Genomic DNA, 25117 nt, shown 5'->3' with positions numbered 1-25117 from the left:
ATCAATACTGACTATAGAACTACATATAAATGGAGTAAGAAAAATATAAAATGGTATTATAAATGTGCAGCTGAAAAGGCATTCTAAGTAACAAAGGCAGCATTTCATTTATGGCAAAAGTATACTGACATTCAGTTTCGTGAAAATAACAATGATCCCAATATTTTAATTACAAGTAACAGACATGTTCATCGTTATGAGCAGAGACTGGATTATATGCATCAGAAAAACTTTAAAAGATGCATGCAATACGCATGAAAAATGTTTACAAACTGAATGAAACATGTCGAAATATGCAAGATCAAATAATAAATAAACATGGTAATTACTGTGTGCATTATATCTCAAAGTCGAAACTGTGCATATCAGTTATGAGGAAGATCGCTAGCCACGCGAAAAATCGATACGTTTTGGCTTCTGATATTTTCAGAATACTTTCTGGTAGTGGTTAGGAAGGGGGCCTTTCTGGGATTTTTTTCTAAAATATTGCAAACACATATCGTGTTTGGAGAATTGTTCCTTCTTTGCTGTTGTTCTCAGTAACAATCGGATGTGATGCAAGTGAGTCACAGCAAAATATTCGATATGTACAGTACCAACTTCGAGATACATCACATGCAGAGAACATGCTCAAAAACTCAGTAATATTTTATTAAAAAAGACATACAGGCCTGAATTGTTTGATCAGCAATAACTTTTAATAAATAGTACTAGACTAAAGCATCATTTAAAATTTATTATACCTTTTTCTACTATTGTAAACATAAACGACAGAGTACTGTTCCAAATGTTTGGTAGTAAGATTGCGTATTCGATCACTCAGTAAAGGACCATTCTACATCAATTGAGGTAATGGTCAGTATTTGAATTTGGGTGCTATGGTGACACTTATTGTTTCTGGTAAAAGTTCACCTATCCCATTAATAAAACTATCAATTTGGCCAAAGGTTTCAAAGCCTGGGTTATTGTTTAAAATGTTTTCAAACTTTTCTTTAAGTTTTCTTGGGAATACCTCTGGCAATGAGGAGTTCACTGGAATAATTTTATTCATTAACTGAATAGATACATTCAGCGCTAAACCTTGATTTTCGAGCTTTTTAATACTTGCAGGTACATGGAAAAATGAGTGCTAATCACAGCAATGCATTTTTTAATGCCAGAATCATTAAAAGCTTCCTTGCACTGGAAAACCGCCAAAGCCTGTAATAGCCTCAAAATGTTCATTATAAAACAACACAGCTTCGACTCTCATACACCAAAGAGTTACCACTGGTTCAGAAGGTAAAGCCACATTCAGTGGTTTTTCTTTGTAGGTCTTGATGTGAGCAGTAGCCCTTATAAATACTTTCTTTGTGGATTAAATCAGTTTATTTACGTTCATAAACGTGGAAAGTACTTCTTAAGCAAGGTGATGTACTACATGTGCAAAGCACATCACTTGAATCAAATTTGGATAAAATACTCGGAGGGGTTTTCCTGCTTCGATCATATAGGGAGCAGCATCTGAAATAAACTCAAACACACTTTCACCTGCAGATGATTCTGGAAATAGTTTTCATATACTCTCACTCACAAATCTGGCGATCATAGAATGATTTACTTTTTCAAAGTTCTATGCAGGGCACTAAATAGGAAGAAAAAGGCTCTTCCTTTATAGCCCCAACAATTAAATTTGCAATGTAATGGCCACAGGTGTCTGTATTTTCGTCAAATGAAATGCAGATAATTCTGTCCTTAAGTTCATTGTGTTTTTCTTACAGAACATTTATGTAAATTGCTGTTATGTAATTTTTATTCGTTGTTGATTCATCTGGTACATTTTGATTTATGAATATTCGTGCAAGAAGCCTTTGAGGACAGGGTTTGTAAGTTTGTGAAGAGGAATATTGCTTGCAAGGAATGCAATCTTTGGACAAATCCCCCTACTGCAACTTGCTGTTGTCAAAAGTTGTTGTCATGGTCCTTCCTTCTGAATTCCTACGATATGAAGACTTGCCTTGATATGCTGGTCTATTTGAAACTTTTTTTGCATGAAGTGTTTTTCTCACAAACTCGACAATATAAAACATTATGTCATATGTCAATGTTCCAGGGTACTCAGCTATCCATGAAACGACATTTCTTTCCTTGGGCAGCATGACACACAACACCTTATGTGCTACACATTGTAAACACGTTCAACTGTGTACAAGTAAATAAAAAGCTAAACTTAAACAATCGACATATGACTAACAGCTTGCATAGTTAAATTTAATTGTTGCCAATGCAGATGGTATGACAGTGGAGGGGATTAACTGGGGGTGTGGCTGCAGGAGCATTGACTCTGTCTGCCTGTTCCTGTTTCTCTTCCATAATGATTTCACTAGGCAGTGGCTTCTCAGTTAGCGATTGCACTCAGTTATAGGTCACAGTCAATCTGTGAGACATCAAAATTAGATTGAGGAAGAGCCCATATCAATTTTTTAAAAATTGTAAATATGGTCATCACTTGTTTTTAGTTAAAGTATGCAATAACCATTGAAAAGTAGACAAGTATGCAAATGTATAGGCAACATGCAAATGCGTATAATCTGATCTCTAGTAATGAAATATGTGGTCACTGTTGTCCAAAGGTCAGTCATTATTTTAAAATATGAATAATGATCCAGTGGAAATACATATAAATGACAGAGAGTTGTGGTACTTGGAGACTGATAGGAATACACCAAAAGATAAAATAAATTTATTTGAAATTTTGGTTCATGTAAATGATCATGCATTATGTTTAGAACACACGGATATTGATGGAGTGAGTATCCATACTGTAATGGTTTAAATTTAGAATTATTTCAGGATGATTTCTGTGCTATCAAAAGCTCATATGGTAAAAATTATTGCTATCCATGCAGAAAAGAATTCCTGTTGTTTCATCTTAACTAACTGAAGCTGTATGTAAAATTAAGAAGTTCGATCACTTATTATTTTTGAATGAAATTTTATATATATTTTATCAAAAACGGGTGTGGATAGGTAGTGGTATGGAACCACAAAAATTTATGCACATTATCAAAGACTAGTTAGGTGAAATGGTTTTATTTGTTAACCGTATGATATATATGACAAATTTGTATATATGACAATTAATACCAGGATATCCTAACCCAATATATAGTATGGGATTACATCAAGATTTTAAATTAAATGGTGTAGTAACACATACACAGAAAAACATTTTTATTCTTCAGTGATTCTTTAAGATGATAGATGAATGAGATTCTATATGTAAAAGATGAGGTGTTATAACTAGAGAATTTCCAGGAGTGCCTACTGGCATAAATTCTGAGCTTACAAATATTAATGGATTGTTCTATTTTTTCAAGGATAATACATTCACAAAAAATTAGTTAAGCATGGTATAACTGATTTATTTTTTATTTCGTATTTATTGCAATACCTAACAAATAATCAGTTCCCAAGATAATAAATACATTAAAAGGTACATAAGTGATCAACAATAAGGAATCTGTGTGAGCCTATTTATAAATTTCCTTAATAATTTTTATATTAAATAAGAGACTAAAATGAACGATTTCACACATACCCAATCTCATGACTATTGTAGAAGATGTAATAAAACTAATTCCAACATTAAATATTGATTGAGTTATTAATTTAATTACATCTCTTAACGTATCTATTCCTACATGGATTCTCAGTAATATGATAGTAGCTGAACTCAAAACCAGAGCTAAAAATTTTTGCATTAAAAGGTACAGTATATTACAGAAATCAGAATTAATTAGTTTAATTATTTCGTGAGATTTTCCATTTCATCAAGAATTTTTCGAAAAGACTAAAACAAGAGCAAAATGTATACCTAATTTATTTTATTTTCACAGATTTGGCGGTAATATTTTTGAAAAAACTTGACCATAAAGACAAGAAAAAACAATGAGACTAGATCAAATTTATAAATCCAGTAGTAATATATTTGAGCAAGCAAAATAGAACAAACTGACAAAACGTTTTCTTTGAGATTAAAAAGATAAAATCTAAATTTAATGAAGAATTTTTAATTTTGGTTTATGGACTATAAAACTTTTCTTAATGATACTAATATTAGTAAACTTGATATCATTAGTTAGAAAACAGGTAATATAATGGAAGCACTTAATTCTATGGAAGGTGTAGCTAAAAAGAGAACGAATTGCAGAAAAGGGGGTAAAATGAAATTTGCAATGGCAAATCCCAAAATGTTTTATCCTTTTTATACAGTATATCAAGCACTAAATAATACCAATGATTCTGTTCAAGTTCGGCAAATAAAATCACAGGTTTCTTAACATCGGTTGAGTCTATTGGTATAGAAAAAATTATATTTAATATTCAAATGTTAACAATTCCAACAGGTAGCAAAACTAATAAAATCATAAATTCAGGTGATGATAAAAAGACTAAAAGTTACAATACTAAAATTACTAGAAGTGATAACCTTTGTTTTCACAAATCAAAAATAATTGTTTATCAAATCAAACAGACTTTATCTTAGGCAAAGAACTAACTACTTGTGAAATGAAGTAAATTAGATAAGAATATAAATACAAATTACAAAAATAGTTAACCAAGATGTTATGTAACCAAATAGGCGAATAAAACAAAGAGGGATTTACTCCAGATGATATTAAAATGTTGAGCACCTAGTGGATATTCAGATACATGTTGTATATGTTGAAAATTTCAGTTCAGTAATCTGTTGTGTTCCTGAGAAAGCAATAAGAACATATATGTGTAAACATCCCGATCACTTTGGTGTAATTAACAGTATAGTAGCATTCTTAGGATCATAATACTTCTGTGACAAATGTAACAAAACATGTGACACCAAGAACAAGCATAAGATAGAAAGAAGAATATGCATATTATCCAATGGATCAGAACATAGAACTGTGGAAAATGAGACACATTGTGAAAAATATAACAGATATTATTATTATGACAAATGCTTCAACAGTTACAAAGAAGTTTGTCATATAGCTTACAAAAGTGAAGAATGTAAAAGGATTTGTTTGAGAGCAAAGTATTTGGCTCAGAAACATGTAGAAAAGGTAATCTTGAAGTAGAAATTAAAAATCATAAATGTTACATGCAATACAAAATACAGAATGGTGGTACATGTGAAAGAAAATCATTGAAGAATGTGTAGTCAGTTGTTGTCAAAAATGTATTCAAAGTTGTTGTTGTCTTATTAGAAAACTGAAAGATTATTATGTGTTCCAATGCTTCATATGTAATAAAATAGTTATAGGTAAAGAGTCTGAATATTGTAAAAAGGATTCCCAAAGAGATTTCAGTGTACCTATGCTGAATGATACATGTAGTTTGACCATGAAACTCAACAAGAAAGAAATCTCATAAAAGCTCACAATTTTAATGGAAATAGTGTTTATAGATTTAAGACAAATGATGAATTCTGTAGGTAGATCACATCTGAAGAAAACAGAAATTATATATTCATAGCTCACTATGTTTATGGATATTATTCACTGTTTATTTTGAATTGATGTGTAGGAAACAAAGTAAATCCATGTATGACCTAGATAGGAACTAAATTAATGTCACTGGAAATAAAAGAAATATGCTTAAAAATTAGAGACAACAGTAATTTTGTACAAGGTCCTCTTAGTAGCTCCAAAAACATTTGATTTGAAGGAACTGAAGAAATGTAACTTCCCACATTACACAAGAAAAGGAAACTTACATAGGATCAACTCCCATTATCAAATGCTATTGTGGTGAGACCATGAAACAGAAAGATAGAGCAGTATTTCTCAATTGGCTTCACCAAAAAATTAAGAAAATTATGTGTCCAATATGAAGTACTCTAATTCTGATACAGAACATTAAGAAGAGGTTGTTTAGAACTAAGAAAACCGTTCCTAGAAATAGCTAATATAGATCCATTTTATTCAACAATTGTTGGAGGTTTCATAGCTAGATACAGATCTAAATATTTACCTAAAGAAGAACTGAAATACTAGACCAAGAAGAAAAGGAAAATTATAGTAAAGAATCCAAAGCTTGGTTAAATATTTTTAAAAAGTAATAATATTCAACATACCCTTAGTGGTTGTTAGTGAAATATAACTGGAATTAAAAGAGATGGTTTTGATAAAGAAACCTACACTATCTATCAATACTATGTTTGTTTTTTTTGACTGTAAAAATGTTTTAAAACTGAAATGATAAACCACAATAATCGAGAATGAAGAGATGATTTATATCAAAAGACATTTACAAGAAGTATGGAAATACGAAATTCAGAATATAATTTAGCAGAGACATCAGAATGTAGCTGGATCCATACAGGAGTGTATTAAAAACTTAAGAAAATAAAACAGTTACTGGAAGCTGTGAACCACACTATTCAAGGGATGCTTTTTCTGATACTCATACAAATACACTCAAATTAAGAGCTATAGCAGATGGTGCAAAAACAAAAATAAAATATATTGATGTGTGTGACCTCTATCCAACTGTGAAATATTATGATTATCATTCTCAAGGTCATCCACCAAAATGTATAAGCGAAGACATTATTCCAAAACATGTCATTTGCTTGTAAAATGTGAAGTAGTGGCACCTAGATGACAGTATCACCAAGTTTTACCAGTGTAAATAAAGATTGATAAAAATGAAAGCTGTTGTTTCCTTTATATGCAAAATGCAGAGAAGAAAAAATAACTAAATGTAATCACAATGCTAAAGAAAGAAGTTTTATGGGAACTTGGACAACTGATGAAGTAAATAAGTCTATAAAAATGGATATAAAATTCTAGACATCTATATAATGTGGAATTTTAGAAATTTAAAGCAACATATTGATTGAAACTTAGGTGAAAGAGTTGATGAAACTAAAATTTGGAATCAGCCACATGTTTTTTATCCAGAGACATGTATATGAAAGAATTGAAAGAAAAAATTGGATACTGACATAGATCTTGATGAGATAAAAAAAAAAACAGGAAAAAGAGCTGTTGTTAAAATATTTACTTAAATTCATCATAGGGAAAATTTGGACAACAACAACAACATATAAGGTAAACTGAGTATGTGACTGATGTTCAACAATTTTATGAGACACTATTGGATGATCGATTAGATAATATAGATGTTAATTTTACTAATGACAATATGGTTTAGATAAACTATAATTTCAAGGACTGTTATTTGGAAAAATAGCTCAGCTACAAATATCTATACAGCAGCATTCACTATATCAAACACAAGTTTTTGGTTGTATGATATGTTAGATAAACTAGTAGAAGCTTCTATATATATTGTGATATAGACAGTGTAGTATACATTTATGATGGTAAAAACACCTTAGAAAAAGTATGTATGTCAAATGAATGGACACATGAATTGGGAAATTATAAATGGAAAGAGGTTATGGATTAAAAACATGTCAAGCATGCTCTACAGACCCACTTACTACTATTACATCACTGAGATTGATGGTGTAATTTATATTATGATTGATAAGGGTGTATCATTCATAGTTTTTATCTCTTGACAATTATTTGACATTTCGACTAACATATTGCTGCAAATACTTTTATGGACCTGTTCCTTTTAACTTCAAGAGTGATGTTTCTATTTTAGACTCCCTTCTTTTGAATACATGTTATTCGGTTTCAGATGCCAAGAGAAAAATGCTAAAAATGAAAAAAAGAAAATTGTTGACACTGATTTATATGTATGTAACATTTAACAACTATTACACTATAGCTCCTTCACAAAAACTGCCTGGCCCAATGAAGGAAATCCGTCCCCTTGGTTGGGCCAATGACACATGTTTTTATATTTCAAATATTTCATAAATAGTGAATATGTATGACCTCTGTGTCTCCCATACTGAAATGTAAAATATAATGTTGAAGCTACACTGAAAATAAAATGCTTATTACTCGTACATTATCCAAGAGTTTTAATACACATTTCGTTTAGGTGGCCCATCGATAGCAACCTTCCCCTCAGAAGAAACATTTCTGAAAAGGAGAGATTCGTTAACGTTATATATAAATTTACGAAGTTTTTCAGGAGATATTCGACTGTTGGCTTCGACTGAAGCGAAACGTGAATAATAGACAGTTTAGAGCATCAAAACGGATACAAGAGTTAATGTACACGGGGTTGTAGTAGCGAGAATAATACCATAACTCTCAAATCCCCCAAAAAATAAATGGAAAGTATACCTGTTCAGAAAAGCAGATAAAAATTCGCTTGACACCTAACTGATAGACTAAACATTCCTTCCAAGTTAACAATGTAAGTAGAGAACAGGTGTGGCTTGAATTCAAAGAAATATTATCGACAGCGATTGAGAGATTTATACCAAATAAATTAATATATGACGGAGCTTGTAACACCTGTTTTCGACCTATTTTGTATCGTGTCGATATTTCTATGTCAGTTTGTGGTGTTGCTTATGTTGAGTGTTGTATCTTTCATGGAAATTCTTTGACTTTGTATACATGTTTCAGTTATGTGAACTTTTTGAATGATGTTGTTTAAACTGCACCTATGGATTTAAATAACTACTGTAATGATTGTTATATAGCGTACTGTAAATGACTTGGTCCATAGTTAGGTAACATAGAATTTAATGTAAAAGATGTGGGGAAGCCCCGCAGCTACGGAAGTAGTCTGGCGGAGTGGAAAAGTGTGGTTCGAGTGCAAGTAGCAACTCGTTGTTTGTGACAGATAAGGAGTCTGGGCTGAGCAGTCCTGTGGTTAACATCCTGCTAGCAGTAGCGGATCATTGTGGCTCATATTCTTGGAGTTTTGAGGCCAGAGAAGCTCAAGAACAGTATTTATGGGCCTCAGATGCTGCATTTGGTGATACTACTATCATGGCATGGTTTTGGCCCTGTAGAAATATAATTCCAACGCCAAGATCTGTAGCAAGGCGAGGCCACCAGTAATGCCATGACTGCATCGCCGCCATGTTAATAGCCACTGCAAATTACGGTACCAGTGCCACCAGCCTTCCTCTAAATTGTTTATATTTGGCCCTCTGTAAAATTTGTTCGATTGTAATAATAGTCATGGTGTTGCTAAAAACTCTATCTTACATCCACGAGTATCGCAAATGCTGGACAGGAATCCTATCCTAGTGAATTTAATTCTTAGTGTCCTAATTTATTATGGAAATACTTATTTGGCAGCTGAAGAAATAGTTGTGATTGCTTTTCATTGTATGGGGTTATAGTATTTAAAGTTCAGTTTTATATTTTGCGAAATACTCCACTTAAAAGTGCATTTTAAGAACAATAATATTGATCTGAAGTGAAGAGATAATTAATTGTTGCATTTCTGCACTTTTATCAGAATTTCAAAGTTTTATCAGTGTTCATTTCGTGAGGAAGTGTTTGAAGTTGAATTTAATGTGGTGTTGGCATTTGCACAGCCTACTATATTTTGAATAGGCTAAAAGACTGCTTATCAAAGCACATTTGTTATTTAAAGAGTAACAGTTTGTTGTGCTTTACTTAGTTAATAATTATGGATGAGAATACTTACCATTTCTCATACACACTTGTTTTGTTAATGATCATGGTTCTTCAAACCATGAAAGTTTAAGGGCCCTCATATGGTAGGTTAGTTAGTTAAAGAAGCAAATCAAAGACTCCATCCGAGCCAGTGTAGTTAGGTTTGCGTTCTGTTTAATTGCTTCAAACCGAGTTTAAGAAAGAAATATTTACTGTGTTAGATACTCTATTGCAAGTTGCTCAATGCACAGACATAGAGACCCTCTACCAAGCGATGATGTTATATAGTATGATCATTAATAGACCCTCATGACTTAAGTCAGAATCATTTCATGTTCTTCCTTGTTTAGTATTGCTACTAGTTCCATGTGTGTTGATGATCGGTTCTATAAACTGCTGCATCCAGTTCATTTAAGATACGTGTTATTGAGAAGGATATATTAGTTTGCTATCTAATTGCCCATTTGTTTGCCTGACTTCCAAGTTAGTAGTACATTTATCTGCAAGATGAATAGACATAAAGAAAAAGTTGTGTGTGTGTGTGTGTGTGTGTGTGTGTGTGTGTGTGCGTGTGTCAATGAAGTTTAGGTTAACCTTAGAGCTGCCTTCTACTTCATTATATTGCTTGACACAAGAATGCCTAATTACGCTGACGACCAATATTATTACGTAACATTACGCCTTGCTTTTGTGCTGGGAGAACGTCTGTTCCTGAGCGTCTTGTTTACTACTGGTTATACTCTCCTGGTGCGTTTCGGAAACGAATCCCAGTCTGATTGTTCTGTTCCCATTTGGTTACCTCACGGTCGCAACTTTCTCAAAAATTCCTCCAGAGGTTTAACGTTAGCATCGAACGCAGCTTAAGGTGCTCGATGTCTCCGTTACAGGCTCATCCCCCTTGGTGCACAAAATGCGTGAGAACATGGTTTTAAAAACAACGAAGAAAGCATGCCAAACTTAAACGAGCATAATAACCTGAAGACTGGAGATCGATTACAGAAGCTCGAAATTGAGCGCTAACTTCAATACGAAATACTTATAACAGTTTTCGCAACGAAATTCTCTCTCGAAACCTGGCAGAAAATTCAAAGATAGTCAGGTGGTATGTAAAGTTTGCTAGCGGCAAGACACAATTAATGCCTTCTCTGCGCGTTAGCAATGGAAGAACTATCGATGACAGTGCTGCTAAAGCAGAGCTACTGAACACAGCCTTCCTAAATTCCCTCAGCAAAGAAGGTGAAGTAAATATTCCAGAATTAAAGTATAGCCTCGTTAGCGCTAACACGCATAAGACGAACTCGCGGTTAACGCGAAAAAAATATTGGTTCCGCCATGAATACATTAGTTCTTATGGTATGTTTTATTGGTTAACACGAATTTCGATTAAGGCGAATTATGAACTCAGTTTCTGATCCTAGCGTAATTAAATTTCACTGTAACACAAACTTCTGACCTTAGAGTATTCCAAAGCGTAATCTTTTTCCGAAATGAATGTAGGAAATGTAGCTACAAAGCTAATTATACTTATTGTTGACTCGTTTTCAACGTATTGTGGGTTGGTAGCCGCGACTAACACCTGAACAGTCAGCGTATGCTGTACATTATAAGATGTTCAATAATGTGTGCAGCAGCATTTAGGAACGTACTCAGTGCCAGATTAGACAGGTGCTCTGTTAGTCGTAGCCCTATCGAGTTGGAATACTGAATAACAACTACAGTTACAACCGGTACCGTAGCACGGGAAAATGACAGAGAGGAAACAGACAGCTCTAAATGTACAGTTAAAGCTTAAGATTCTAGATGAAGTGGACCATGGTACCAAGAAAACAGCAATTGCAGAGCAGTTTGGAATACCTAAATCTACTTTATTAACGATTATTAAGAATCGAGAACAATTATTAATACTGCGGCATCAGGTACTCGAAACAAATCTAAACGACTTCGTACCGCCAAGTATGAAGAAATCGAGACGTTACTGCTAGAATGGTTCAATCATATGCGTGCATCTAACATACCTTATGACCTGTAGATTAAAACTGAAGAAACTGCAAAAAGGTGGGAATTTAAGGAGATGGGACCTGGATAAACTGAAACTACCAGAGGTTGTACAGAGTTTCAGGGAGAGCATAAGGGAACAATTGACAGGAATGGGGGAAAGAAATACAGTAGAAGAATTGAATTTAATTGATGAAAGGAGAAAATATAAAAATGCAGTAAATGAAGCAGGCAAAAAGGAATACAAACGTCTCAAAAATGAGATCAACAGGAAGTGCAAAATGGCTAAGCAGGGATGGCTAGAGGACAAATGTAAGGATGTAGAGGCTTATCTCACTAGGGGTAAAATAGATACCGCGTACAGGAAAATTAAAGAGACCTTTGGAGAGAAGAGAACCACTTGTGTGAATATCAAGAGCTCAGATGGAAACCCAGTTCTAAGCAAATAAGAGAAAGCAGAAAGGTGGAAGGAGTATATAGAGGGTATATACAAGGGCGATGTACTTGAGGACAATATTATAGAAATGGAAGAGGATGTAGATGAAGATAAAATGGGAGATACGATACTGCGTGAAGAGTATGACAGAGCACTGAAAGGCCTGAGTCGAAACAAGGCCCCCAGAGTAGACAACATTCCATTGGAACTACTGACGGTCTTGGCAGAGCCAGTCCTGACAAAGCTCTACCATCTGGTGAGCAAGATGTATGAAACAGGCGAAATACCCTCAGATTTCAAGAAGAATATAATAATTCCAATCCCAAAGAAAGCAGGTGTTGACAGATGTGAAAATTACCGAACAATAAGTTTAATAAGCCACAGCTGCAAAATACTAACACGAATTCTTTACAGACGAATGGAAAAACTAGTAGAAGCCGACCTCGGGGAAGATCAGTTTGGATTCAGTAGAAATATTGGAACACGTGAGGCAATACTGACCTTACGACTTACCTTAGAAGAAATATTAAGGAAAGGCAAACCTACGTTTCTAGCATTTGTAGACTTAGAGAAAGATTTTGACAATGTTGACTGGAATACTCTCTTTCAAATTCTAAAGGTGGCAGGGGTAAAATACAGGGAGCGGAAGGCTATTTACAATTTGTACAGAGAGCAGATGGCAGTTATAAGAGTCGAGGGACATGAAAGGGAAGCAGTGGTTGGGAAGGGATTAAGACAGGGTTGTAGCCTCTCCCCGATGTTATTCAATCTGTATATTGAGCAAGCAGTAAAGGAAACAAAAGAAAAATTCGGAGTGGGTATTAAAATCCATGAAGAACAAATAAAAACTTTGAGGTTCGCCGATGACATTGTAATTCTGTCAGAGACAGCAAAGGACTTGGAAGAGCAGTTGAATGGAATGGACAGTGTCTTCAAAGGAGGATATAAGATGAGCATCAACAAAAGCAAAACTAGGATAATGGAATGTAGTCGAATTAAGTCGGGTGATGCTGAGGAAATTAGATTAGGAAATGAGACATTTAAAGTAGTAAAGAAGTCTTGCTATTTGGGGAGAAAAATTACTGATGATGGTCGACGTAGAGAGCATATAAAATGTAGACTGGCAATGGAAAGGAAAGCGTTTCTGAAGAAGAGAAATTTGTTAACATCGTGTATAGATTTAAGTGTCAGGAAGTCATTTATGAAAGTATTTGTATGGAGTGTAGCCATGTATGGAAGTGAAACATGGACGATAAGTAGTTTGGACAAGAAGAGAATAGAAGCTTTCGAAATGTGGTGCTACAGAAGAATGCTGAAGATTAGATGGGTAGATCACATAACTAATGAGGAAGTTTTGAATAGGATTGGGGAGAAGAGAAGTTTGTGGCACAACTTGACCAGAAGAAGGGATCGGTTGGTAGGACATGTTCTGAGGCATCAAGGGATCACTAATTTAGTATTGGAGGGCAGCGTGGAGGGTAAAAATCGTAGAGAGAGACCAATAGATGAATACACTAAGCAGATTCAGAAGGATGTAGGTTGCAGTAGGTAATGGGAGATGAAGAAGCTAGCGCAGGATAGAGCAGCATGGAGAACTGCATCAAACAAGTCTCAGGACTGAAGACCACAACAACAACAACAACAACAACTAACATACCTTTAACTGGCCCTGTGATTCAGTCAAAAGCAAATGATATTGCTAAATATATGGGCATTGAAGACTTCCGTTGTTCTGCTGGTTGGTTGTATCGGTTCCAAAACAGACATTCAATTTCATTTGTACAAATTTGTGGTGAAGCAAATAAAGTTGATGAAGAAAGTGCGAACAGCTGGTTGCATGAATTCAACCGAGTGAGGGAAAAGTATGCCTCGTGTGATGTGTTTAACATGGATGAAACTGTATTTTTCTACAATCTTTTTCCAAATCACACCCTGGGGATAAAAGGTGATAAGTGTCAAGGTGGAGCACGAAGCAAACGAATTGTGACTATTGTACTGTGCTGTAATGCTGGCGGCAGTGAGGAGTTTCTTCCCTGGGTTATTGATAAATCGGAGAAACCACGTTGTTTTAAAAACATAAATATGGACACTTTTCCTTGCATCTACTCTCACCACAAGAAAGCTTGAATCGATGGCACATCATTTCGCAAGTGGCTTCTTCGTTTCAACAGTCGAATGGTTGCTCAAATGTTCTTCTTACATTGGGCAGATGTACTGGCCATAACGTTCATGATCTGAACCTATCCAACATAAAGGTTCAGTTTTTTCCACCCAACGCCACAAGCCGCCTTCAGCCTTTGGACCAAGGCATAATCTCTCTCATAAAGAGAGCTTATCGTAAGCGACTTGTAAGAGCTGTAATTCGTGCTGCTGAAAACAACAGTGCAACTCCAAATTGGAATCTGCTTGACGCAATAAAAGCCATCGCAGCAGCCTGGAACTCAGTATCGCCGCATCATATAGGGAAGTGCTTTAACAGAGCTTGGAGACATAGCAACACCGAAGATGTCCACGAGTTAGAAGATGCCACTTCACCTGACGAATGGACAGTTCTGCAGGACGTTGCGAACTCTGGGATTAGTTTCGAAGAATTCATTAGTGTAGACGACCATGTTGCCGTATGTGCTTCTGTGTAATCGCATGTGCCAAAAGCTGAGAACGAGGTGCAAGAAGGGCCATCAGAAGAAAGTGCAGAGGAAGAGAATACAGATGCCATTCCACCTACCCGTCAGGAGATATTTACAGCCTTTGACTGTTTACAACGGTCCGCTTCAACATCCGACGTCACTGCTGGGTTTACGGACGCTATCATTACAATTGGTTGTGAAATTACAAACTATTATCGCTCCCATGAACGTCAGCGAACCATGACCGAATTGTTTCCAAGAAAGTAACATACATAATTTGTGAGTACTTGGATTTTACGATCATTTTATAGTGTTATAAGTCTACAACAACGTGATTGATAGTGTAGTGTATTACACATTAGTGTACTGCTGTACATGTATACTTATTAAATCTGTGTTTTTCACTCAACACGTCTTTTTTAACACGAACTCCTGATTTTTCGGTCCCTTCGGATTCGTGTTAACGAAGTTTTACTGTACAATCAAGAACAGATGCCAACATGAATAACTTAGAAGTGAATATCCTCGAAGTAGTGAAGCAGCTTATATCACGTAATAAAAGGAAGTCTTCTGGTCCAGAGCTAGGGATTAGCCGAGCGGTCTCAGGCGCTGCAGTCATGGACTGTGCGGCTGGTCCCGGCGGAGTTTCGAGTCCTCCCTCGGGCATGGGTGTGTGTGTTTGTCCTTAGGATAATTTAGGTTAAGTAGTGTGTAAGCTTAGGGACTGATGATCTTAGCAGTTAAGTCCCATAAGATTTCACACACATTTGAACATTTTTTTGGTCCAGACTGTGCACCAGTTACCTTCCTTTCAGAGTATGGTGATGCTGTAAGTTCATACTTAATAATCATATACTACCCCTCGCTCGACGAAAGATAAGTATCCAAAGACTGCAAAGTTGCATAGACCACACATATATCCAAGAAAGACAATAGGAGTGACCATTAAATTACAGGCCCATACCATTAAAGTCGATAAGCTGCAGAATTTTGGTAGATATATTCTGTTCGAACATTATGAATTGCCTCGAAGAGAATGGTCTGTTAACACACAGTCAACACAGATTCAGAAAACATCGTTTTTGTGAAACACAAGTACCTCTTTACTTACACGAAGCGTTGAGTGCTATTGACAGAGAATTTAAAGTTGGGCCCATGTTTTTAGACTTCCAGAAGGCTTTTGACACTGTACCTCACTAGCGGCTTGTAATAAAATTGCGGGCTTATTTTCCCTAACACAGAGGTCACAGTTCGTAGTAACTGACGTAAAATCATCGAGTAAAACACAAGTGATTTCTGGCATTCCCCAAGGTGGTGTTAAAGGCCCTCTGCTGTTCCTTATCTATCTAACTGATTTAGGAGAGAATCTGAGCAGCCGTCTTAGATTTTTTGCAGATGCTTCTGTCGTTTATCATCTATTAAACTCATCAGAAGATCAAAACAAATTGCAAAGCGATTTAGAAAAGATAGCTGTATGGTGCCAAAATTGGCAATTGACACTAAATAATAGAATATGTGAGGTCATCCACACGAGTGTTATAAGTAATCCATTAAACTTCGGTTAAGCAATAAATCAATCAAATCTAAAGGCCGTAAATTCAACTAAACATATAGGAATTATAATTATGAACATTAAGTTGGAAATTATACGTAGAAAAGGCGAACCAAAGGCTGCGATTTATTGACAGATGCTTAAAGGATACAACAGATCTATTAAAAAGACTGCCTACACTACACCTGTCCGTCCTCTTTTGGACTACTGCCGCTCGGTGTGGGAGCCTTACCAGATAGGTTTAACGGAGTACATCGAGAGAGTTCAAAGAAGTTTTGTACCATCGAGAAATAAGGGAGAGAATGTCACGGGCATGATTTGCGCTGGGCATCATTAAAACAAAGGCGTTTCTCGTTGCGACGGTATATTCTCACGAAATTCAATCACTTTCTCCTCCGAATGCCTGTGAGAGGGTTCACCGAACCATCATCACAGTAATTATTTGTTTTTCCATTCTCGAACAGCGCGCAGGAAATACCTGTACCTTTCCGTGCGAGCTCTGATTCCCCATATTTTATTATGATGATCGTTTCTCACTATGTAGGTCGGCATAGGGGGAAACTTTATCATAAATATAACCCATATCAACCCACTACCCTGGGCAAGTGCTGCCCGAGTACTGAGTTGGCGCACGCAGGGGTAATGCGCACCCCTCGTTCTGCGCCAATGCGCGTGCGCAGCTCACAGCCAATGAGCGTGCTGTCGCTGCCAGCCCGCGTCCTTGCCAAGGACGGCGGCGCACCCCATGGCCACGCCCCTCCCAGCTCATCGACGCCGACGGCAGCGCCTCTGCCGGAGGTCGCGTAACGCTGCAGTCTGGTCACAGCGGTCGCGCTAACGAGCGACCTCAATGTTTCCGCTCCGCAATTACCGTAAGGGAAAGGCAAACACAGTGCAGATGCAAGTAGCGTACTGAACGCACTACGAATATATCTACATCTCTTTTTAGCCGATGGTACAGGATACATTTTAAAATTATTTCCCGGTTGTTAACCACCCATTAAACATCTAAAAATATAAGAAATCCTTCTACTGTGTCACACATCAACGCTTCATCTCGTTCCACTGAAGCCTAGAGCGTAGAAAGAATGATTGCTTCCAGGCCTCCATCAGTTCAGTCATTAGTCTAATTTAATCTTCACCGTTTTTATAAAAAGAACTGAAAGAAAGATTATTTAATTTCCGTCGGTCATTGGAAATCTGCAAGCAGGTTTTCGAAAAATACGCGGCGCTACCTTTCGCGTGTCTGTGGGTTACCTAACACTAAAGGGTTTCTTAACGAAAATACAAGTTTTGGTGAAAGGACAGTTTTTTATGTCTTGCGATCGTGATTTTGCTCGGATTAAGAAAAGAAAGAAGCTTAACTGTGTATATGTGGAAGTTCCATGAGATTTAGTTCACTTTGCACTGGATATTATGCGGCATTTATTTTTAACACATTTGAAAATAACGTGTACATCTGAATGTTATGTTTTAACATTACGAATGTTTGTAGGGAACACGTAAGCGCAACTGGAGACACATTTACGTGAACAATAGCCTCGCATAAAAGGATACTGCGGCATCATAAAACATGCTTCCGAAGTAGGAAGACGACAAATATAGTAGTCACCTGATTAGGTGAACCCTGGAGGAAATATTACAGTCGACTTTTGTCTCTTTCAGTTGAACCGTGCCGTGTGTTGGCTGCAGAATACCGTTTCTGACGTTAAAATTACAGTTTAACTTAGCTCGACAAGAAATCGTGCAACAAAAATGTATTTAACGTTAAAATTTTTTGTGGGAATTTTAGTGGCAATTCAGTCGGATATTTATGCCACAGTCCGCCGAAATAAAATATTTTTCATCAGTTATCCATCACCCATCGGAGAATTTGAGAACCACTGTGTACGTAGGTCGGGACTATTGCAAGACATTCCGAAATTCATTTGCAGTACGTTACCTAAAACAAGAACACTCTTGTGAGAAAAAGCTTTGACAGTACTCTAAACTTCACTGGAATTCGGCAATCTTTGTATGGTGAGGTACAGTTCTACATCTTACACGGCCACACATTAATGCTCAACTCTCGCAATTAAGTAGCGGCAATGTCAGGGCAGTAACCTTACACAATTTAAGCAAAGTTACCTTTTGAAATTTGTGGTTAAGCATTCCTATATTATAACACAGAAATCTATGAAGCTTTAAGTCCACCTCAACCGAAGCACTTAAACTAGCTCGTTTGTTCAATAATTTCTATGTTCACTTCGACTTCAGCTTCCATATGATCCAACCATAAAATACTGTAACTCTTTATCTGTTATCTTTCAGTCATCAACGTGCATGAATATGTGTACCACTGCTTGGATATAATATTTATCGTTTTCTACTCTAATCAGATTGTTAGCAAAAATAGGAATATAAAATTTTCGTTACTAACGTCAAAGCATTTCTTTAATGCATCGACAACGTTGTGAAGCGTAGGCAATAGTGACCACTCTTAACATGCTCCTTGGACAACGTTTACAGAAGCTGTTACACCCCTCAGCGTCTTAATTCTTATTACTCTATTACTGTACTGTAATTGAATTATTAAGATAAGGTGCGCTATAAGTCAGATACTATCCCATGATTCGCATAATAACTTCTGTCACATCCTGACAAGTGATTTCCATTAGCCTGGGAACGCAAAGTACGTGAGTACATTGAATTCTCATCTTTCTTATGATTATAAGCACAAAAATGCAACATCATCTTTTTCTAAAGCCATACTGAGTGCGTAAAAAAAGAGTACGAGCATAGGAAATAATCATCTGACTGTCGTCTTACCATAAATTTAATAATAAGTGCTTTAAGGGCTGTATACTTCTGTAATTTGAACGCTGTGAGTTATTTGCCGTCTTATGCAGTATATTTATTGCAGCTTACAACGGGATTCCTTCCGACATTATCATTCTGTCAACTGATATAACTACATCAAATGTCGATGTTTGTGTAGCGACACACATGATACGTGTGTAAAAGGTTACATATTTATTGAGCACATAGCTACCAACTGGGGGCTCCCTTTCACTTTTTGTACTGAAATCGTTTCCGTGAAATCACTAGTATCTTCTGTTTCCCTCCTTGTTCAGTTTTTATCCATATAAATTTTAAAATGAGCCATTCATTCCCTACTAATAAGTTTAAATGTACTGAAGCTCGCATACTTTTATTTAGGTGCCTTTTACTTTTGTATGTTACACTGTGGCTTCCCGTGTAAGTCACGTTCGATGTTGCTATCTCAACGTCACCAACCTTTTCTGCTTGATTTTGCGTACTTATTTCTTCCCAAGATCTGCTTTTCTTTCTTAAAAATATATAATTTAAATCAGGAGCTAAAAATAGCATTTTTAAATAAGTTTCTTTTTTCAATTAATGACGTGTTCATTGCAGATTATTTACCTCTTATGCAGATAATGCTTCAGTGCCGACCAGTGTTATTCTCTCTTGGGCGTTCTATACAGTTCCCCACAGTCGTTTAATGAACAAAGTAAGAGCATATGGACTATCAGACCAATTGTGTGATTGGATTGAGGAGTTCCTAGATAACAGGACGCAGCATGTCATTCTCAATGGAGAGAAGTCTTCCGAAGTAAGAGTGATTTCAGGTGTGCCGCAGGGGATGTCATAGGACCGTTGCTATTCACAATATACATAAATTACCTTGTGGATGACATCGGAAGTTCACTGAGGCTTTTTGCGGATGATGCTGTGGTGTATCGAGAGGTTGTAACAATGGAAAATTGTACTGAAATGCAGGAGGATCTGCAGCGAATTGACGCATGGTGCAGGGAATGGCAATTGAATCTCAATGTAGACAAGTGTAATGTGCTGCGAATACACAGAAAGATAGATCCTTTATCATTTAGCTACAAAATAGCAGGTCAGCAACTGGAAGCAGTTAATACCATAAATTATCTGGGAGTACGCATTAGGAGTGATTTAAAATGGAATGATCATATAATGTTGATCGTCGGTAAAGCAGATGCCAGACTGAGATTCATTGGAAGAATCCTAAGGAAATGCAATCCGAAAACAAAGGAAGTAGGTTACAGTACGCTTGTTCGCCCACTGCTTGAATACTGCTCAACAGTGTGGGATCCGTACTAGATAGGGTTGATAGAAGATATAGAGAAGATCCAACGGAGAGAAGCGCGCTTCGTTACAGGATCATTTAGTAATCGCGAAAGCGTTACGAAGATGATAGATAAACTCCAGTGGAAGACTCTGCAGGAGAGACGCTCAGTAGCTCGGTACGGGCTTTTGTCAAAGTTTCGAGAACATACCTTCACCGAAGAGTCAAGCAGTATATTGCTCCCTCCTACGTATATCTCGCGAAGAGACCATGAGGATAAAATCAGAGAGATTAGAGCCCACACAGAGGCATACCGACAATCCTTCTTTCCACGAACAAAACGAGAATGGAATACAAGGGAGAACCGATAGAGGTACTCAAGGTACCCTCCGCCACACACCGTCAGGTGGCTTGCGGAGTATGGATGTAGATGTAGATGTAGATGTAGACATTGTTCATTCTTCGTTGGCGTTGTTACTCACTCGTGTACGTTGTAGTTTTTTTTTATTTAACTTTAGTGCAGAAATCTGTCAGTGTTTGTCTGAAGTAAGCACAGTTCGAGCTGAGATTTCAGTAAGGCGTTAACACATTTTCCAGAATTTTATTGTTTCGGTTATTAGGAAGTAATCTGAACACTCATGGCAATGTGTGAGTGTTTGTAAACGTTTCTGACTTTGTTTGTGTTTTTCTGTGTTAGAACTTCTTTCAGCCGGCCGATGTGACCTTACGGTATCTAGGCGCTTCAGTCTGGAACCGCGCGACCGCTACGGTCGCAGGTTCGAATCCTGCCTCGGGCATGGATATGCGTGATGTCCTTAGGTTAGTCAGGTTTAACTAGTTCCAAGTTCTAGGGAACTGATGACCTCAGAAGTTAAGTCCCATAGTGCTAAGAGCCATTTGACCCATTCGAGAACTTCCTTTAACTGAAACTACTAGTTTTTCCGCTACTAGTAACAGTTTGGTTTATTTCCACTACCCATTTCAAAGCTTTGAACCTACATAATCATGTTAATTTATAGGATTTAATAAGACGTTTGTGTTATGTATACAACTGCGAGGTAACCGTGGCACCGTCTAGTAAGAGAAGACAAAAACAAAGTAAACTTTCCAAGTATTAGTGTGGTGAAATGTTTGTATGTCTAGCTCACGATAAAACAAATTCAGGAGTTGAACGCTCATTCGTCTAATTACATTTACAAATCTGTGTTTTCGTTAGATTTTGCCAAATGTTATTTTAACTTTAACTTCCCACGTAATCATATCTATTTCATTTTCATCAGTTACCAAGTAGTGCAAAGAAGTATTTACACTAGATGTTCCACTCAATGTTTTAGTTTTGTAATTCTTTTGATGCAGTTTCTCTATTGATTCGGTTATAGCAGCAATATTAATCCCAGCGGTCATTAATATTAGTTCTAGTTCATTCCCTTCGTGAGTGGGTCCTCTAACATCTCAGGTGAGTATTTTCAGTTCTCCTGTAATGCTTGATCTGCGCCTAATTTAAAAAAAATAAAGATACAATTATCAGTACCATTTAGTTCTGTGGAGATGTCCTGACGCAAAACGCGTTGTTCGTTGTACCCGAAATAGTTTGTAAAACAATTTTGGCTTCATTAGCGGTTTTTTATTCCGAAAGACACGTGGCACACAGAGCGACACAGTACGAATACCTAACAACAATGCAAATGTGTTTCCTCCTGTATTTCACGTGACTTTTTTCAATATTAAGGGCCATAGCTGATGAGCTCACCTCGGTTTCACAAATCCAATACGCTCCAAACAATGACAGAATAATGTCGCGTGAACTACCACTGAAGGCTATAGAAAGTGAAGTGTTGCCATTACGACCGCAACTTGTTGTATGAGGATTGTCTTTTAAGTTTTTACAAAAACAATGAAAGAAAAAAGAAATTTCAACACAAAATTTTTTTATGATTTTCAGACTATCAGCCTTCAAAATTAAAACGATGTTGCATGCATTCGAACTCATTAGGACATCATCTCTAACACTCATACATAGTCCTTCATAAACATTGTTTTGTCAAGATTCAACAGCTTAAGCGATATATTAATTCCTAGCTTACGCTAGTTATTAGTATTACCTTAACAGCTGAAAACTTTATGAAAATTTTAATAGTTTGTGTAACATAATATTATGAAAATATGTACTGAAACATTTAATTTCCATACATATGGAATACTGTAATCTTTATCCTGCAATATCAATAGCATTATTTTTTTTTCGTGCAATGAGGTATAAGGAAAATGGGATAGTACTTGTCACAAACTAACCTTCCAATTCAACATTGTAACATGACGTCACAACAGATAAAGTAGAGTTAAAGTAATCATTCACGAAGCCCAGATAAAGTAGAGTGAAGATAATCTTTCGTGAAGCTCACCTAGTGTTTCTTTAGGACACACGGTCACAACTACCCTACAAATTTGCCTCTTTTTATAAAGTTTGTTTTATCCACACACAGAAAAATACCTATCACAAAGATTTCCACTTTAATCAGATTTACATTAAAGAGCCCAAGAAACTGGAACATCTGCCTAATATCATGTAGGGCCCCCCGCGAACACGCAGAAGTGCTGAACACGAGGTGGCGTGGACTCGATTTATGTCTGAAGTAGTGCTGGAAGGAACTGACGCCATGAATCCTGCAGAGCTGTGTATAATTCCGTAAGAGTACGGGGGTGGAGATCTCTTCTGAACAGCACGTGGAAGGCATCCCAGATATGCTCAGTAACGTTCATGTCTGGGGAGTTTGGTGGCCAGCGGAAGTGATACCTACAACGTGCTGACATGAGGAAAGCTTCCAACCGGCTGGGTCGGAGATTTTCTCCTTTCAGCGACTGGGTGTTGTGTTGTCCTAATCATCATCATTTCATCCCCATCGAAGCGCAAGTCGCCGAAGTGGCGTCGAACCGGAAGACTTTCACCCGGCGAACGGTCTACCCGACGGGAGACCCTCGTCACACGACATTTATTCACCACTCTCTTGGTGTTTCCTCTCCCAGCATAATCTGACTGAACAATTTATATATAAGTCTGACCAATCTGAGAGGGCCCATATTCCCACAGTTCCACCACAACTCGTTCCGCTCCACCAGCCCTTCCATTTCTTGCCTTTTTCAGCATCTCTTTTACTTTTTCCTCTAACATACGTTCTGTACTACCTAAAGTACTGCTTTTATTGTGGACTTCCATGACGTGGTCTCTTCTTTTTTCTACTACAACGTCTTCAAAGTGTTTTTTTTTTCACTGTCCAGTGGGCGTAGGTTGTATTGTGGATGCGAGGTTTCTAGCCATTTCCATTTTCCTTATAATCATCCATGCATCTGCCAATCTCTTATATCCAAAGGGATGCCCTATTTCCACACATACTCTTCCCCATTCCTCTTCATTACACTTCACCGAGTGAAATGGCAGAGTGGTTAGCACACTGGACTCGCATACGGGTAGACGACGGTTCAAATCCGCGTCCTGCCATCCTGATACAAGTTTTCCGTGATTTCCCTAAATCGCTTCAAGCAAATTCCGGGATGGTTCCTTTGAAGGGGCAGGGCCGACTTCCTTCCCCATCCTTTCTTAGTCCGATGGGACCGATAACCTCGCTACCTAGTCCCCTCCCCCGAATCAACCGACCCACCTTACAGTTCCTCAATACAACGAAAAACCAGTCCAGGTTGCAAAGATTTTATTTTTCATTCGATCAGTAGTTTCGGGGCGAGACCCATTTTCAAGTCACGCACAGTGGATACAGTTGTCTGTATGCCCATTACACATTTTCTTCATTTAAAACTTCCAGGCCGAGGGGCCGTGGTCGATGTATACAACTTCCACCTAACGTTTCGTCTCCATCTGCGGGAGACATCTTCTGAGGGCGACCTCAGAAGATGTCTCCCGCAGATAGAGACGAAACGTTAGGTGGAAGTTGCATACATCGACCACGGCTTGCCAGCTCGGAAGTTTTAACTGAAGACAACACCAGCCGTGAATGCCTACATTGTATGATTACACATCTTGTTGACATCTTCGGAAATGCTATTTTCGACTCTGTTATGTTGATTTGAAAATGGGTCTCGGCACGATACTAGTCACTGAATGAGAAATAAAATATTTGCAACTGGGACTGGCTTTTCGTTCTATTAACAGAAGTTGCTGACCCAAGTTACTCCAGCATGCTGCAAGTTCATCCTTGTTAACTTCTTAGCCCTCTTTTTATACACCTTCTATCTATTCCATTCGACTTCGGTCCCAGAGCTTAACCATAGGCGATGCAGTTCCTTATTCCCCTCAACCACCTCCAAACACTCCGTGGCCATCTATTCAGTTCTGAAGTACTGAAGTGGGTGGCAGTTGCGTCTCGTCTATTTTGCTTGCGACGATCACAAGAGGATGACGTCGGGCCGGTGTGTCAGGGACGTGGGAGAGGCCGTATTTGCGTCCGTGAGCCACGATCGGCACCGCCGGCGGCTCCCACTCGCAGCCGGCCAGGTTCGGAGAAGAGCGGAAGCGGCGGGCGCATCCCAAGGCAGCGCCAACGGCGGGGAACAATCGCGGGCCCGCATCTGGCGGGGCGGCGCAGTGGAGAAAGCCGGCCGGGATTTATGTGCTGTGCCGTGTGGCAGTGTGGCGGGGCAAGGCACAGCCGGCTCCACGGGCCTGCGGCTCTGCTACCCCGCAGGCAGCCGGCGGCCTTCAGGCACACGGGGCCCAGCTGCTCCACCCACTACTCGTCCGTACTGCGACGCAAGTTCACTTCCTGAGACAGCGGCCCCGTAAAAATACAGGCTAATTCGCAGTACATTCCGTACAAACTTGATCTGTTTAAATAAAAATGTAGCTGGCTGAGGCGGCAGAGCGATTCTAGG

The sequence above is a fragment of the Schistocerca americana genome, chromosome 6 (genome assembly GCF_021461395.2).
Source record: "Schistocerca americana isolate TAMUIC-IGC-003095 chromosome 6, iqSchAmer2.1, whole genome shotgun sequence".
In the NCBI taxonomy this organism is placed as follows: domain Eukaryota; kingdom Metazoa; phylum Arthropoda; class Insecta; order Orthoptera; family Acrididae; genus Schistocerca; species Schistocerca americana.
The sequence above is the reverse complement of the archived record's forward strand: the minus strand, read 5'-3'. Positions refer to the sequence as shown.